General features: G+C 40.0%; 1 long non-coding RNA gene across 1 annotated transcript; it reads right to left on the reverse strand.

The window, feature by feature from the left end:
• Positions 1-4,223: 4,223 nt before the first annotated feature.
• Positions 4,224-7,298, reverse strand: LOC109197354 (uncharacterized). The gene is made up of 3 exons (XR_002058467.2): positions 6,538-7,298; positions 5,568-5,596; positions 4,224-5,130 (listed from the first exon to the last, which is right to left on the reverse strand). It is a non-coding gene; the product is annotated as an uncharacterized LOC109197354 (long non-coding RNA).
• Positions 7,299-18,390: the final 11,092 nt, after the last annotated feature.

The following is an 18,390-nucleotide window of genomic DNA, read 5'->3' on the forward strand; positions in this document are numbered from 1 at the left end:
AGCAGATGTGGATTTATAGCCGTTTATCCAAGAGTCTTTTGGATCACGCTTTAGTATGATCGTACTCCTTGTGTTCATTTATTCAGGTATCTCTCATATTCTGCATGCGTCAGCTTGCATCGAGCCAAGAGCTGCTCTAAACTCATGGAAGCAGTTTCAGGTTCATTCAGCAGCTGGTTCAGTGGTCTGAGCTGTTCTTTGCTGTTTCTACCTCCAGTTCATCATCCTCACTTGTCTTGTGATCATTGTCTCATTGCAGGTGGTTTGGGAAAACCAAAACGGCACCCAGAGCTTAACTCCTAAAGCACGCTTTGTGTGGTTCTTACTGTGTTTTGCACTTCTGTTACTTTCTTGTACAGTTCAGGTTGTTTATGTGGATCAGCAGCTGAGCTGTGATGTATTTGTTTATAAAATCAACAACAGTTTGATCATCATCCTCCTCAAACACAGGAGCACCTTCTACCCACAGGAGACAGTGTATGTGTGGGCTTCCTCTGTGCTGAAATTCAACTCTGTAAAAGTAGTCAATGACTTTGCCAAGTGGCTCTGCAGGAGATAAGAGTAAATCTCTGAATAATGCTTCAACTCTCTTGTCAAACATGCGCATTGTTGTGACAGGATTGCTCCTCAGGATGTCACACTTTGCTGACCAGTCGAGTCCTTCAAAATTGACTTGTTCACCTGCTGCCTTGTTATTGCCTCAATCACTTCAGGCCAGCGCATTTCAGCAGCTGAAAATGTGCAAAAGAACGTGGGAGTTCCCAACTGTCTGATCATAGCAAAAGATCTCTTGTTGTTTCTCCCAATAGGCTGGGGTTCCTCTCAGAGGCTGCATGAATCTCACTGCATCTTATTTTTCACCAGTTTCTCCACCTCATGTTTATCTTGTAACATGCCTGAGGTTTTTTTCTCCATCTCTGGTCAAAGCTTTGCCTTCTTAACTGTATTGTCATGCTGGAAGTAGCCAAGTGTATTTCAGTCACAAACTGTGCAAAGAACAAATAGTTTGTGTCTCTGGCAAAACGATCATCAGTGCAGAAAAGTCTTGATTTGAAATACCCACTGGGGGATACTTTGATCACCTTCTTCATCAAGTGTGTTTTGGCCTGTAGGAAACTGCACAGGGAAGGCCATGGCCCTCCAGTTTAGGTGTTTGAAAAAACTTATTGGATTGTTTCTCTCTGCAGGAGCAACAGAGTAGATTCCTTCACTGAAACATAATATTTCCTCAGCCACATCAGGGGCTGCAAACAGGACTCAAGTGCAAACCACCATTAGTCAGTCCATCTGCTTGCTCTGAATCATCTCTCATCTGCTCATGTGGTTGTTCACCATCACAGGGTAACATGTCAATATCCTGTTCATTTTTATTTTGTGCTTCACTCAGTGCATTTTTCTCACAGCTGTCAATTTCCATTAAATCAGCCTCATCATAATCGTCCTCATTCATGTTTTCATCATCCTCCTCATCATCTTCATCAGGAAGTGTTGGGTCACACAGCTCAGCATCATCTCTGATGCTCACATCCTTATACTGTGGATGAATCTGCTTGAGTTTATGCAGTGCTTGCACAAGTTTAGACCAGCTTACAGTCTGAAACAGCTGATGACCTTTGTAAGACAAGCGTCTCTTCAGTTTTACTCTCATCACCTGAGAATTAATTCTCAATCGAGGCAATGCTTCAACAGTTTCCTGTACCTCTGATGGGACACAGACCACATTTCCTCTAATTGCTCTCTGCCTGCCTTTGGGAAGAGGATAATCTTGGCAAATGGTATGCACTTGGCTATGAGATGTCTCTCCAGTATGTTGAGATCAGACAATTCAGGTGGAATATCAGCAAGATCCAGTTATTGGCAACAGCAAGTGCTGGCATGGATCCATTTTAAGATGATCGTGGCAGGTGTGACAAATCCACTCTCTCTTTCTCTCATCAGGCACATTGCACTGCTCAGTTCTGCAGTTTTCATCACAAACATGAACATACTTTCCTGTCAAACATGTTGCAACCACATGTGGGTTTTTGACATAATTGACCTTGTGCAGGTCGTACTTGGTTTGGAAATGAAGCCTTGAACAGACAGTACATGGGTATGATGGTCCAACTTGATTTGTGATTTGAACACCGATATGGCCTCGTTGATCACACTGTTGTCACTCTCTTGGGTTTGTCTGTTCACCCATCTGTATTTCCTTCTTATTTTCATGGCACATCTCATGTTGTGCATAATCCTGAATGCAAGATTACTTTGATACCTGTCTCGCATTAGTTGTTTCATCAGTTGTCTCTGTCTCTCTCTGAATTCTGGGTTTTCTCGATACCTTTTAGTGATGTAGCTTTTTTTCTCCTCTCTGAAATCAGTATTCTCACAGTAACGTCTTTAATATATTGTTTTTGTTTTTGTCTAACTTTAGCATTCTCACAGTAGCGTCTTTTAACATATTGTTGTTGTTTCTTTCTGAATTCTTCATTCTCACAGTAACGTCTTTTAACATACTGTTGTTGTTTCTTTCTGAATTCAGCATTCGCATGGTACGTCTTTTAACATACTGTTGTTTTTTCTGTCTAACTTCAGGATTGTTTTTATATGCCTCGCTTGTGCAAGATTTTTTCTTTTCTTTGTAATCTTTATTTGAAGCATACTTTTGTCGTTCTTTCCTTTTTTGGTTTTCTTTCTCTGATTTCTGGGTTTCTCTGATGCCATTAATCTTCTTTTCATTTTGTGCCTTTGTTGTTTATTAACTTTTTTCAGTTTTTGTAAAACTATATCAGAAAGATCACAGGCAGCAACATTTGTTATTGCAGCATTTGATTGACATGAAAAAGCATCCCTTGATGGAAGGAAACTTAATTCACTGCATAGTTCTTCAGTTGGTATATTAGGAGGTTCATTCTGATCTTCATATGATGTGAACTGAGTCATGTGGACTTCTTTTTGTTTCACCAGTGGCGTACAAATGGACATTTGACAAAAGATGTTCTCAGTCAGATCAGTGATTGTATTTCTCCTTGGAGTAGAGGAGTTTGCTTCATCAACAGTTGTATCAGAGTGAGTAGGTGCCACAGCAGTGGCAGCTGTTGGTCTGCAGACTGTGTCTGTGATAGTATCACTCAGGTTGACTGTGCTCATACTGTAGAATTGCACAGGCTTCAGCTCATAGTTACAAAAGGTGATATCTCCATCATTTCATAAGAATCTTGGAGCCTCTTAATCATGTCACTGAGGAGTGTGAATTTGAGCATCAGAGCTGTACCACGATTACGTGACTGTAGTGGTAGAGGAAGACCACAGGCTGTTCTGGAGTGTGGATCAAAGAAACCATATTTGCCTGATGTGGATCTGAACACTGCGATACACAATCCACTCATAATCAGTAAGGCATACTGCACATCTGACAACAGGCAGCTCAGTCCTGCTTCAAAGCTGAGAAAGGTATCTACTGCTTCTTCTGGAGGTTCTTCAAATGTCCCATACCGGGAAGGCTGTGTCATGTCGACATGATACATAGACCTGCGAGCATAAACTTTGTCTGGCAGCTCATCGGTTGCCAAATGAATATTTTTAGGAAATCTTTTCTTGGCCTCTTTGTACATCACATCACCTTTATCCAAGACCAGATTAAGGTCAGCTGTAGTCATGTTTTCATTCTCATGAAGGAATGCAAGAAATGTGAGTGAGTTACATGTGCACTGCTTGTTTCTGGAGTCTCCATATTTACGATGTGCCTGGCTGTGAGATGCACAGACATGTGTTACAGAGGGCTGGTTTTCAAGGTTCACTGTTTCTGCATGAGATGGTCCTGCCACATCAGTGTGACGGCAACTTTTCACAACATCAGCATAACCCACCTGTGGGTACTTGACACCTTATGTTGGTCTCTATGATATACCTGATGTTCATTAAATTCATGCTGCAGTCCACTCTTTACAGCATCCGCATAGGATACCTGTTGTACATGTGCAGGAACATGTTGACCTGCCCGTTTGACACCATCAGCATTGGTCTTTGCAGACACACAGTCTTCTGCAGAGCTCTGAGGAAAATCATACTCAGCTTGTTCACATGTTGGTACTTTGTGAAACTCATGGAACTTCTTCCAGCGTTGTTTTGCAGCTTGTGACTTTTTCTGCTTTTTTGGCATTTTTACACACCTTTAAGTGTTTCTGTTAGTCTTTAGAAAATATATTCAAAAATAAGAGTGGCACACACCAGGAGATGTTTTCTTTCTCTTTATAGTTCAGTTTTTATTTCTCAAAAACAATGTCTTTGTTTGTTTGACAGTTTGTTCTTCAGTCGAGAGAATATTATGCACTCTCTTTATTGGCTTGGCACAATTTAGCAACAAGCCCAGAATGAAAAACAGGTAGAGAGAAAATCTAGAAGAGAGAACAGGCAGAGCAGGAGAGACACGGCTTGTAAATCAAAATAAAACCGTGAATTAGAGTTTTCTCTGTTCAGTTTGTTCTCAGGGTAGAGGCAATATATGCACTCTTTATTGCTTTAATGGCTTGGCATTTTTCAGCAGCAAGCCAAGAGTGAAAAACAGGTAGAGAGAAAATTTAGCAGAGAGAACAGGCAGAGCAGGAGAGACACGGCTTGGAAATCAAACCGCAGAGTTTTCTTTGTTTGTTCTCAGGTAGAGGCAATATGCACTCTTTATTGCTTTAATGGCTTGGCATTTTTCAGCAGCAAGCCAAGAGTGAAAAACAGGTAGAGAGAAAATTTAGAAGAGAGAACAGACAGAGCAGGAAAGACACGGCTGGGAAATCCCAATTAACCGTGAATTAGAGTTTTCTTTGTTTGTTCAGTTTGTTCATAGGTTGAGGCAAAATATGCACTCTTTATTGCTTTATTGGCTTGTGCATTTTTCAGCAGCAAACCAAAGAGTGAAAAACAGGTAGAGAGAAAATTTAGCAGAGAGAACAGACAGAGCAGGAGAGACACGGCTTTGAAATCAAACCGCAATAAGATTCTTGGTTTGGCAAAATTTCTCACAAACCACAGGGTGAAATACAGATGGAAAGAAGGCAGAGACAACAGGTGGAGCAGGACAGAGGATAGAGGGGATGGGGGGTTGGGATGTGAGACAGAAGACTGGAGATCTCGTCCTTGTTCTTCTTCTGCACACTGTGAACAAAAAAGAAGAAAAAAAATAATAATTTTATTAAAATGATATCACATGTTAATTGTATGAACTAATTGTGACTACTGAAACAGGACAAAACAAATATTCAAGCTAAACTGTTGTGGCTGCCATGTGCAAAAAATTATTAATCTAAAAAGTTGGGTATTTTTTAGAATAATAATTATCTAATTCAATTCAATAATAAAATTTTAAATAAAAATATAAATGAGTGAATCGTTAAATAATCACATGTAGTGTGACTACAAAAATGTACGAAAAAATATTTTAGCCCAATTGTTAAGCTGCACTTATGTGTATTTATTATAAAATTGTGTTTAAAAGGTCTAGCACAAAGTTTGAACCCATCACTTTACAGCTTATATTAGTCAGATTATCTTTTTATTTTGGTCTACTTCTCTTGCAGTATGTGCACACCTACCAGTCAAAGCACAGATGTCAGTCAGGTTCCTGAAAGTGTAAGACGAGAAATAATGTTAGTTGTCTGTACAGTATTATCAGACTATCAACAGAAATACAAAGCCCACACGACATGATACACTGAACTTATAGTCAGCAGGTTAATTATAGAGTAATATAGCACACCAGCTGACACAGCAGTCATTTTATAATTCAAACTAATTAACTGAAGTATTTCCACTTATATAAGGCTACTGTTAGACTGCTGCTAGCCTTAGCATTGCTGCTAGCGCTAGTATTGCTGCTATCATTAGCATTGCTGCTAGCGTTAGCATTCCTGCTAGCAGCAGTGCTAACACTAGCACTCTTACTGTTAAAACTGAGCCACAGTGGCAATAATAAAGCTCATTTGTTACTTTTGTCTCACTGACTGCCAATAACTATCACAGGAATATCACAGGAATACTCTTTTTGACAGTTAACAACCACTAAGGCTAGTGTTAGCACTAAGGCTAGTATTAGCATTGTTGCTAGCATTAGCATTGCTGCTAGCATTAGCATTCCTGCTAGCGTTAGCATTCCTGCTAGCAGCAGTGCTAACACTAGCACTCTTACTGTTAAAACTGAGCCACAGTGGCAATAATAAAGCTCATTTGTTACTTTTGTCTCACTGACTGCCAATAACTATCACAGGAATATCACAGGAATACTCTTTTTGACAGTTAACAACCACTAAGGCTAGTGTTAGCACTAAGGCTAGTATTAGCATTGTTGCTAGCATTAGCATTGACGCTAGCATTAGCACTGCTACTAACAGCAAAATGTCATAAACCTATATAAATAATAGTGAAGGTTATTCTTTTTTTTTGCTTTCTTTATTGTTTGAACTCTGTTGAACTTTAAAAGGACTTGTTATGTGAGTTTAATTGTCAAACATGTATTTTTACCATCATAAAAATAAAACAGTGCAATACTGAGTGTTTTGTACTTACCACAGCAGAGAGCAAAGCGGAATGACGACAGTTGGTCCCGTGATGGGTTAAAAACAAATGAGGCGTTCAGGTGGTGCTTGGAAATTTGACCATCAGTTTGAAGAGCAATAATGAGCATATACATGTCTGTGTGTTGGTCTGTGTGTGTGAGACAGAGAGAAAGAGGGAAAAAAATACACTAGACTCATCAGTACAAATTGGTACTTTGAGTGAGTATAAGCAAATGAGTGACAAACAGAGAAAGAGGGCAAATGGCATTAAATGAGCAAATAAAAAGTATATCATCTTGAACTGTTTTGTGGGTTTTATTTTAAGACTACTTTAAGTGTGTTAGTGGGGGGATAAACTATACAGACTATAAACAGAGACATTAAATGAGATTAGATTAGTTAAAAGTTAAAATGTGGGAAAATCAACTACAGACAGGTAAATGCTGTGAGCTTTAATTATCCAGTCAGAAAAGATTATTTTAAAGTCATCAACTGACTCCAACTGCCCAGATCTGAAAAACCACTGTGTAGAAGACAAGTCCACCACTAAACTATAAGGTTGAATTTAACAGGCCAATCACAATGGTCTACTTAGTTGGGATATTAATCTGTGGCAAAACCCTGTCAAATCTGTCTTATTGTACCTATTGAAAAAGTTAATCTTACTACAACTGCTTAGATGCAACAGACATTTTTAGGTTTAACCATGGCAGAGTGAGAGACAGAACTCGTTAAGCAGGCAGGTGTGAGCCTGGTTGCTATAGTGATTGCACCCAATGGCTCCACACACAGGCACACAGACATGCACCTCACTTGTGCTGCTTAAAATGAACAGAAAAGTCAGCCGAAAACAAATCCTTCCCAAATGAAAAGTAAAAGTCGCATTGACAAAATTCTTTCACCGTGAGCAGCAGCAATGTCTAGTCTACTGAATTCTCAGTTTTCATAACTGTGGAGTTTATTATATTGACGTGGTGACAGTGTAAAGACAGCCCGTACTTCTGGTTTTCAAACGAAGAGAGTGCATTTTCTGAAGAAACTGCAGTGTGAATGCTTGAATCTGAATGTATGCACTGAAATGAATTAATTGCTGAATTTTAAGTTAAAAATAATTTTAAGTTAAAAATAAAAATGTTGAATGAGCTGGAAAATACAGAGTTTTTAACCTGAAAACAAAAGTGCAGAACTTTTGAAAGCTGATGTTCACGCAGAACAAGTTGGAAAAGAGCTGAAAAGTTTTTAAATTAAAATTTGGAAAACCTAAGAAATGAGAACAGAAAATTTAGAGTCAGAAAACATCTGAATGAATATTAAAAGTTCATATTCTTTGAATCACTGAATGACTAAAGTGTAATCCCTCCACTTGGATCCACACACTTTTAAAGGTTTACATCTCTGAGCTTTGAAAGACATGCTGGTGGAAAGAGAACAACGATGGCTTAGTTTTGAGGGTAAAATGATGGCTGTAGAGCAAACACTGTGGACACAGCAGCAGTTGAAACAGAAATGTTTAAGATGAATCTTGGCACAGTGAGAGACAGCTCGTTAGGCAGGCAGGTGTGAGCCTGGTTGCTATAGTGACTGCACCCAATGGCTCAGTACACACGCACACAGACATGCACCTCACTTTTGCTGCTTAAAATGAACAGAAAAGTCAGGTCGAAACAAATCGCTCCCAAATGAAAAGTACAGGTCCTATTGACAAAATTCTTTCACCGTGAGCGACAGCAATGTCCAGTCTACCTAATTCTCAGTTTTCATGCCTGTGGAGTTTATTATATGGACGTGGTGACAGTGTAAAGACAGCCTGTACTTCTGGTTTTCAAACGAACCTTCTGAGCCATTTTAACATTAGAGTCTATGGAGGAGCTGGAGGGAGGAGGCTGTGCATTGGTGACATTTATGAAAGAACCATAACACCTAGTACAATAGTAAACACATTGGATGAAAGAGGACAGCGATGGCTACGTTTTGAGGGTAAAATCATACCTGTAGACCAAACACCGTGGACACAGCAGCAGTTTTAAAAAATATTTTAAGAGTAATTTTTTCGCTCCTCTCACTCTAGCAGCTGAGCTGTCTCACTCTAGCCCCAACATTCCGTCCCATACACACCCATTATAAACTCTGAAACGGGTGAAAAAACATCATGAAACTTAAACTGGAACTGAAGAAAAAGTATAAAAGATATTGAAAAGATAAATACAAGTTGAATAGTTGAATGTCTTGTCTTCGTTTTAAAGTTTGAATGGTGGCTCTACGTCAATGTATGTGGAAGTAGATACAGTTTAAAGAGGAGTGAGTTGAATGAGAATTTGAAGGGTGTCCCCATTGAAATACATGGGAAATTTTTGTTGAAAAAAGTTGAATAATTTTAAAAATATAAATGTTATGAATGAGAAAAATAGAAGCAGTCGTGTCCAAAAGAAGAGGAATCTAACGGTGTTTGAATGGTTTTTCTAAGTTGAACGGTTTTGAAGGAGATACAGTACAAAAAACGTACGGAATCTATAATAAAATAGAATAAAGATTAGAAGAACAATACTGTGAATGCTTTTACAAGCATTCACACTAATAATAACTAGAAAGTGCATTTTCTGAAGAAACTGCAGTGTGAATGCTTGAATCTGAATGTATGCACTGAAATGAATTAATTGCTGAATTTTAAGTTAAAAATAAAAATGTTGAATGAGCCTGAAAATACAGAGTTTGTAACCTGAAAACAAAAGTGCAGAACTTTTGAAAGTTGATGTTCACACAGAAGAAGTTGGAAAATAGCTGAAAAGTTTTTAAATTAAAATTTGGAAAACCTAAGAAATGAGAACAGAAAATTCAGAGTCAGAAAACATCTGAATGAATATTAAAAGTTCATATTCTTTGAATCACTGAATGACTAAAATATGATCCCTCCACTTGGATCCACACAGTTTTAAAGGTTTACATCTCTGAGCTTTGAAAGACACGCTGTTGGAAAGAGAAGAACGATGGCTTCACTTTGAGGGTAAAATGATGGCTGTAGAGCAAATACTGTGGACACAGCAGCAGTTGAAAGAGAAGTATTCAAGATGAATCTTGGCAGAGTGAGAGAGAGCTCGTTAGGCAGGCAGGTGTGAGCCTGGTTGCTATAGTGACTGAGCCAGGGGCTCCATACACACGCACACAGACATGCACCTCACTTTTGCTGCTTAAAATGAACAGAAAAGTCAGGTCGAAACAAATCGCTCCCAAATGAAAAGTACAGGTCCTATTGACAAAATTCTTTCACCGTGAGCGACAGCAATGTCCAGTCTACCTAATTCTCAGTTTTCATGCCTGTGGAGTTTATTATATGGACGTGGTGACAGTGTAAAGACACCATGCTCTTCTGATTTTCAAAGGAACTTTCTGAGCCACTTTAACATTGGAGTCTATGGAGGAGTTGGAGGGAGGAGTCTGTGCTTTGGTGACATTTATGAAAGAACCATAACACCTAGCACAATAGTAAACACATTGGATGAAAGAGGACAGCGATGGCTACGTTTTGAGGGTAAAATCATACCTGTAGAGCAAACGCTGCGGACACAGCAGCAGTTTTAAAAAATATTTTAAGATTAATTTTTTCGCTCCTCTCACTCTAGCAGTTCAGCTGTCTCACTCTAGCCCCAACATTCCGTCCCATACACACCCATTATAAACGCTGAAACGGCTGAAAAAACATCATGAAACTTAAACTGGAACTGAAGAAAAAGTATAACAGATATTGAAAAGATAAATACAAGTTGAATAGTTGAATGTCTTGTCTTCGTTTTAAAGTTTTAATGGTAGCTCTATGTCAACGTATGTTGAAGTAGATACAGTTTGAAAATGAGTAAGTTGAATGAGGATTTGAAGGGTCTCCCCATTGAAATACATGGGAAATTTTTGTTGAAAAAAGTTGAATAATTTTAAAAATATAAATGTTATGAATGAGAAAAATAGAAGCAGTCGTGTCCAAAAGAAGAGGAATCTAACGGTGTTTGAATGGTTTTTCTAAGTTGAACGGTTTTGAAGGAGATAGAGTACAAAAAACGTACGGAATCTATAATAAAATAGAATAAAGATTAGAAGAACAATACTGTGAATGCTTTTACAAGCATTCACACTAATAATAAAGATTAGAAGAACAATACTGTGAATGCTTTTACAAGCATTCACACTAATAAAGATTAGAAGAACAATACTGTGAATGCTTTTACAAGCATTCACACTAACTAGAAAGTGCATTTTCTGAAGAAACTGCAGTGTGAATGCTTGAATCTGAATATATGCACTGAAAAGAATTAATTGCTGAATTTTAAGTTAAAAATGTTGAATGAGATGAAAAATACAGAAATTTTCACCTGAAAACAAAAGTGCTGAACTGCTAAAAGCTGACAAGCACAGAGAAGAAGTTGGAAAATAGCTGAAAATGTTTTAAATGTAAATTAGAAAAACCTGAGTAATGAGAAAAGACTATTTAGAGTCAGAAAACATCTGAATGAATATTAAAAGTTCATATTCTTTGAATCACTGAATGACTAAAATATGATCCCTCCATTTGGATCCACACAGTTTTAAAGGTTTACATCTCTGAGCTTTGAAAGACACGCTGTTGGAAAGAGAAGAACGATGGCTTCATTTTGAGGGTAAAATGATGGCTGTAGACCAAACACTGTGGACACAGCAGCAGTTGAAAGAGAAGTGTTTAAGATGAATCTTGGCAGCGTGAGAGACAGAGCTCGTTAGGCAGGCAGGTGTGAGCCTGGTTGCTATAGTAACTGCACCCACTGGCTCCATACACACGCGCACAGACATGCGCCTCACTTTTGCTGCTTAAAATGAACAGAAAAGTCAGGTCGAAACAAATCGCTCCCAAATGAAAAGTACAGGTCCTATTGACAAAATTCTTTCACCGTGAGCGACAGCAATGTCCAGTCTACCTAATTCTCAGTTTTCATGCTTGTGGAGTTTATTATATGGACGTGGTGACAGTGTAAAGACAGCCTGTACTTCTGGTTTTCAAACGAACCTTCTGAGCCATTTTAACATTAGAGTCTATGGAGGAGTTGGAGGGAGGAGGCTGTGCTTTGGTGACATTTATGAAAGAACCATAACACCTAGTACAATAGTAAACACATTGGATGAAAGAGGACAGCGATGGCTACGTTTTGAGGGTAAAATCATACCTGTAGAGCAAACACCGTGGACACAGCAGCAGTTTTAAAAAAGATTTTCAGATTAATTTTTTTGCTCCTCTCACTCTAGCAGTTCAGCTGTCTCACTCTAGCCCCAACATTCCGTCCCATACACACCCATTATAAACTCTGAAACGGCTGAAAAAACATCATGAAACTTAAACTGGAACTGAAGAAAAAGTATAACAGATATTGAAAAGATAAATACAAGTTGAATAGTTGAATGTCTTGTCTTCGTTTTAAAGTTTGAATGGTGGCTCTATGTCAACGTATGTTGAAGTAGATACAGTTTGAAAATGAGTAAGTTGAATGAGGATTTGAAGGGTCTCCCCATTGAAATACATGGGAAATTTTTGTTGAAAAAAGTTGAATAAAATTAAAAATATAAATGTTAAAAATGAGAAAAATAGAAGCAGTCATGTCCAAAAGAAGAGGAATCTAACGGTGTTTGAATGGTTTTTCTAAGTTGAACGGTTTTGAAGGAGTAGGACTACAAAAAACGTACGGAAGAATAAAATATAATAATAATAAAGATTAGAAGAACAATACTGTGAATGCTTTTACAAGCATTCACACTAATAATAATAATAAAGATTAGAAGAACAATACTGTGAATGCTTTTACAAGCATTCACACTAATAAAGATTAGAAGAACAATACTGTGAATGCTTTTACAAGCATTCACACTAATTATTAAATAATAGCAGAGAAGTGTGTAGGAAAGGCAGCTTTAAGAACATGCCCTGCTGGAGATGCAGCTCCAGAGACATTGATTAAACCTGCCTAATAACACAAACACACATGCAATGAAAATCAGCTTGCTATCTCTCATCAGTGTTAAAATAGTGTCAATTTAGCAGACGCTTGTTATCAAATGCTGAATTTATCCAATGCTGACAGTTAACTCTCTAGGTTGCAGGACAACAGTTTATTTTTTGTGAAAAACATTAAAAAAAATTCTGGTTTGACCAACCAGGGATCAGACAATAAATTTAGTTGTTAATATAGTAAATTGGGAGAGGCTTTCTGCCTGACTGATGCAGCACAAGTGATTTACTGTATGAGGGAAATTCTATTTTTGTGATAATATTTTGAACATGCATTTCTGTTGTCCTGTCATCTTAGTGGGTTAATAGCCGATATGCAAATTAGTTGATCATTCTTAGATTAATGAAAGGTGACTGAATTCTAGTACGAGTGAATGGGATGTGTTAGAGTTTGTTACAGTGGAGACTCTAAAACACTGAGTTTCCTGTTGTGATGTGCGAGTGAATCCTGCACCCAGATACACAACTCTGAATACATAAGAACAAACATTTTTTGTGAAATACCTGATGACATGTCACATGTTTTATGATGACGGGGAAAGAGAAAAACTGAATACGATGGGTATGTGGCCTACATGAGTGAAGAGCACAGACATAGGGATTAAATTCATTGCTAATAAGACATGAGGCTTATGTTGTGTGTTGTACGGCTGATGGTTGGGTTGGAGTTTATCTAGCTGATGATTTTTCTTTTGTTGTGAAGTTGAGCCTGCCAATTAATATGATGGTATGATAAACCATGCTAATGGTATGATTTACCCTCCTGAGATGAGGAGCATGTGTCATGACTTAACGAGGCCTTTTTATTTTGATACTTTCACAGTGCACTGAAAGTTTTGTTTGATAATCTCGTTTGGAGCAGATCTGCAGCATTGTAACAGAAGCGCTATACGACACGTCGTCGAGAAAATTGTTGCAAGTGAGCTTCTCCATTAAAATGGGCTCAGGAGAAAGTCACTTATCTGGGACAATTAGAAAATAGGTCCCTGCCCAAAAAGGATTCAGCGAGGTAATCCAGTCTAAATTCTTTTTTTTGAAATTTTCTTTTTTAAAATGACGTCATTTTGCTGTGAGTGGAAACTAAATGCGACGATAGGTTCCACTATCAGCAAAGAAAGAATGAATGAAAGCATGAATGAATGAATGAATGAATGAGTAAAAGGAAAAAAAAAAGCTGACAAGACTTTGCTGATGTAACACGACTGTGCGAAGTTAACCCCCACCTGACAAAGGTGCAGATGAATCTATGTGTGTTTCTTTTTACGGGAGCAGAAAAAGGACAACAACATTCGAGGTTTCGTGAGCTTTGGCTGTACCGATTTAACCTTTTAAATGCCACTTTCTGTGTCTGTGCATCTACCAGGGGTGTTATTCACTACCTTGTGTTGCTCACAGAGGTAACTGTGAGAAAGTGTGTATACACTTGCGCAGTGCTAACTTTTCTACAGCATTACAGTTCTTCATGTGATTTGATCATGTGGTTTATACCAGGATAGCCGGTTGATGTTTTCCTACTACAGGATTTCTGGGTTCATGTCTGAAGAAAACTGTGTTTACAGGTTATGAGTGGTGATGCTGTTACACTGTGTTGTTGGGAAAATGTTAAACGATGTGAATAACATGCGAGACATTTCCTGTGTTGAAACTAGTGTCACTTCTGTCCACAGCTATGGATGGCTAACTTTATGGTCTTTTTATAGCACCTCTGGACCCTGTCAACTTGTGCCTGACCACCAGGATTGTCCATGTGTGTTGCTAATGTTTGTTTTTCTAAGAGTGCATGTAGAGGATTCAGCAGAGACGGACAAGTAACATGAGAAAGCAACTAAGAGATGTAGTGTTTGTGGAATAGTTTGATATGGGGCTCATTAGCTGGCCACTACTGACCTCCTAGTGTTAAATACATGGAGTGACTTTGCTTAAGGGAAGTCACCGATTACATTAATGTTAACTGAGTACATGGGATGATCCATGTCTGAGGCAAATTATGGCAATAATTGTAGTTTACTAATTTGAGAAAACCTGCACATGATACTTGTCCTGCTGATGCTGAATGCTTTATTACTCTTATAATACAATTGTTTATAAGTGTGAAGTTTGATTTCACTTCCAGATCTTGTTTTCCAGGCCATGATGGTGTGTATGCAGGCTCCTGTCAGAGCCAGGTTTTAAGCAAACTTAATATGCAAAACACACTAACATCTTTTATTGCAGGGTTACGGAGCTGCTCCGGTGGAGATACTCTGATGTTGCCTGGGACATGATCTAGCTAACCTTTTTCTTTCAGACAGGAATCTAGGTTTGATGAGGTGACTCATGGGAGTGTCCATGCGTCAAGAGGAGGGGTCCAGAATTACAGAGTTACATGAAATTATCTTTTCTATGTTTTCTAAACTATGTTTTTATGATTTTTGTGTGATTAAGTTCATTTATGGGTATTAAACCTATGCAAGTGGTGCATCCATGTTCAGATGAGGTTTTGATGGTCCATAGATGAAGCTCACTGAACTAAAGAATGTGGTTTGATGATGATTGACATGCTTTCCAAATAGAAGTTTTTCCTCCTAGCAAGGAAATACAGGTGCAGGTGCTGCAGTCAGAGTATTGCTGAAAGGAATCTCCTGAGAAATCTTCAGAGGCCCAGTGAGAAGCGAGAACCATTCCAGGCATAACTGACAGTCCAGGCAGTGGTTGAGGTCAAAGGTCGAGCTGTTTGGGGCCCATCATGAGATCAGATTCAGGAGCCACAGCAAAGACCATGAAGCTGTGTTGGAATGAGAGCTGTGCCAAGGGGGCTTTCCAGAGGCCAACAGAGGAGATTGTGGACAACGGACGGGCACCTGAAGGATGAGGGGAGCGTGCCAAGCTCCACCGACAACGCAGGGGGAGTCCAAGGATGGCATCATGATTCTGTGAAAAGCACAGGAGCCAGAAGCTATGGTGGTGATCACAGCAGTTTCCTATGAACATCACCTAATGCTGTGTCACTGTACTGTGCATACGATGGCACACTGAAAACTGCTGGGATCATAACAGCAGTAAGATAACTGGATCCAGCACCCTTTCCACAGAGGGTTTTCCTGCAGAGGATGGACAATGGAGGATATGAATCCCCCACAGGACAAGAAGGCCTGAAGTGAGGTGATGGGGGTTGGTAGAGGCCATAAAACAATAGCTGAGACCCATGTTGACAAACAACAAACTCAACCGGTATGTTTGAATGTCTATTCTACATACATTTGGACTCTGGTCCTATGGACAGTGATAGAAACAACTGGAAGACACATTTATGACGCCCTGCAGAACTTAAACCCCTCTGCAGACAGACGTGTGATTTACATGTCTTGCAGAGGAGCACCACCAAGCTGGAGTGTTTTTGAAAATGTTAATTTCTCTTTTGACCGTTAACAATTCATCTGTTTACTTGTAGGATGCAGTTTACCATTGAATGAGATCAATGAGAAATTGGATAACTGCTAATACATTTGTCAAACTGTGTATGTTTACAGTAATTTAGGGTGATTGGACATATGCTGAGTATAAAAATGTTTGCATTGACACTGTCAGACATGAGGTGATCATAACTGGGGACTTTTCTAGCATAACTGCCAAAAAGGGGGGAAATGTTGGATTTGTATTGTGATTGTCATTTATGCTTAGAAATATCTACTTATACAAGGTTAGAGTTTTATAATTAGGTATAGAGTGGTAGAGGTTTTGATCCTTAATAGTCTGCAAACTTTGTGTGCATTCCAGAGCTCTCTGACTTTCACACCCACATTCTGGGAGCATGGGAGAGGTCGTACCTTGTCTTATTGTTTTATGGTAGGATAAACGTATCTATATCTGTTTTAGGCTGAGTGCCTTTTGTTTAGATGAACTGCTGGACTTCCAGGCCAGCAGGTTTAGGGAAGTCGTTTATGGGCTCTCTCTCTCTCTCTCACTCACTTACTCACTCACTCACTCACTCACTCACACACACACGGTATTCTTTGTTCACATGTATACCCATGTAAGAGGTCATATGTTAATGAACCTATGCATATTCATGTAACCACAATAAAAGACCAGTGTTATCGGGGAGCGGACGAGACCAACTGGGGTCAAGCGAAGGAACGGCGTTTGTCCGGTTCTCTCCCGTGCACGTGAAACATAAAGAACTTGCTCTTGCTTGCTGTGTAATTACATTGCCTTACATTACATTACATTGCCTTCAACGTTCCAGCGAATAGGTTCAAGCTACAAACCTATCAGCCTTAGCGGAACTACAGGACTGTATTGAGGTGACCGACTGGGAAACACTCTGTGAGCCTCACGCTGAGGACATCAATGGGCTTACTGAGTCTATCACAGACTACATAACTTTCTGCACCGACTCCATTGTTCCAGCTCAGACTGTTCATTGTTACCCAAATAACAAGCCGTGGGTGACTAAGGACATCAAAGCCCTCCTCAACGACAAGAAGGGGGCTTTCAGAGGGGGCAATAAAGAGGAGGTGAGGAAGGTCCAGGTGTTACTAAAGGACAAGATCAGAGAGGCTAAGGACATTTACAGGAGGAAGCTGGAGTGGAAACTCCAGCAGAACAGCATGAGAGAGGTGTGGAGGGGCATGAAGACCATCACTGGATTCAGGCCAACCAACAGCAGGGGAGCTGAGGGAGGTGAGGATAGAGCTAACGAGTTGAATCTGTTTTTCAATAGATTCAACACCACAGTGTCTGCTCACACCCCCACAACCTCACCTGTAGTCAGCCTGGAACCCAGAGCCACACCACTGTGCCACCCTCTCTCTTCCCATAGCACTGTTGCCTCCTGTGGGATTCCTGACACCCCTCCCCCACCCATCACCTTCACTCAATACCAGGTTGAGAGTCAAATGAGGAGACTTCACTCAGGCAAGTCTGCTGGACCAGACGGAGTGAGTCCCCGCGTCCTCAAGGCCTGTGCCCCCCAGCTGTGTGGAGTCTTTCATAAACTGTTTATGCTGAGTCCGAGTCTGCAGAGGGTCCCAGTGATGTGGAAGACATCATGCCTCGTCCCTATTCCAAAGATGCCACGTCCCAGTGGCCCCCAGGATTACAGCCCTGTGGCACTGACCTCTAACATCATGAAGACCCTGGAAAGGCTCATCCTGGACCAGCTGCGAGCCATTGTCAGACCACATCTGGATCCTCTTCAATTTGCCTATCAGCCTTGTCTCGGAACAGAGGACGCCATCATCTACCTGCTCAATCGTGTCTACACCCATCTGGACCAGCCGGCAAGCACTGTGAGGGTCATGTTTTTTGACTTTTCCAGTGCTTTCAACACCATCAGGCCGACCCTGCTGGGTGATAAGTTAACAGCGATGCAGGTGGATGCTTCACGGGTGTCCTGGATTGTTGATTACCTGACAGGAAGACCACAATATGTACGTCTCCCACAGTGTGTGTCTGACAAGGTGATCAGCAACACAGGGGCACCACAGGAGACTGTCCTCTCCCCCTTCCTCTTCACCCTCTACACCACAGACTTCAGCCACTGCACAGAGACCTGCCATCTTCAGAAGTTTTCTGATGACTCTGCGGTGGTTGGATGCATCAGCAGGGATGATGAGACAGAGTACCGGGCTGTGGTCGACTCCTTTGTCACGTGGTGTGAGCAGAATAATCTGCAGCTCAACGTGGCGAAGACCAAGGAATTAATAGTGGACTTCAGGAAGACCAGGAAACACTTGATCCCTTCTTCAATCCAGGGGGTCAGTGTTGACATTGTGGAGGACTATAAATACCTCAGAGAACACATTGACAATAAACTGGACTGGGCTAAAAACACCACAGCACTTTACAGAAAGGGCCAGAATC

This window comes from Oreochromis niloticus, linkage group LG3 (assembly GCF_001858045.2).
Source record: "Oreochromis niloticus isolate F11D_XX linkage group LG3, O_niloticus_UMD_NMBU, whole genome shotgun sequence".
In the NCBI taxonomy this organism is placed as follows: Eukaryota; Metazoa; Chordata; class Actinopteri; order Cichliformes; family Cichlidae; genus Oreochromis; species Oreochromis niloticus.